This window comes from Chrysochloris asiatica, unplaced genomic scaffold (assembly GCF_000296735.1).
Source record: "Chrysochloris asiatica unplaced genomic scaffold, ChrAsi1.0 scaffold00321, whole genome shotgun sequence".
Taxonomy (NCBI): Eukaryota; Metazoa; Chordata; class Mammalia; order Afrosoricida; family Chrysochloridae; genus Chrysochloris; species Chrysochloris asiatica.
Window position 1 is genome coordinate 657,661 of NW_006408839.1, and position 522 is coordinate 658,182.

The window sequence follows — 522 nt, forward strand, 5'->3', positions numbered from 1 at the left end:
CACACAGACAGGACCCTGGGACCCCAGGCAGGTACCTCACCCACCTCAGTACCCCATCATCTCACAGATAGGACCCTGGAGCCCCATACAGGTACCTCACCCACCTCAACACCCCATCGCCTCACAGACAGGACCCTGGAGCCCTATACAGGAACCTCACCTACCTCAGTACCCCATCATCACACAGATAGGACCCTGGAGCCCCATACAGGTACCTCACCCACCTCAGTACCCCGTCTCCACACAAGTTTGTTTGTCTCTTTGTGTTTGTGCAAGAGTTTGTCCCGATTGTGGTGGGAACATCCCTTGCTCTGTGCTGATTCTGGAAGGATGAGGGGCTCACATTCCTTCCTGAGCAGGGTGAGGGGCTTGGGGAGATGGGTCTAGGAGAGGGGTTCAGTGTTGTCGTTGGCAGGAGCTGTCCTGGGGGGCTGTCGTGGGTGCTGCATAGAAACACATGTTCTATAAATGCAGTGGCTGTGAAGCAAAGTAACAATAAACAGAAAGTGTGTGGTGTCGTCC

General features: G+C 54.8%; 1 protein-coding gene across 1 annotated transcript in view; it reads left to right on the forward strand.

Moving 5' to 3' along the window:
* Nucleotides 1-522, forward strand: part of ADCY2 (adenylate cyclase 2 (brain)) — a 403,615-nt gene that overhangs the window by 221,457 nt on the left and 181,636 nt on the right. The window lies entirely within an intron of this gene.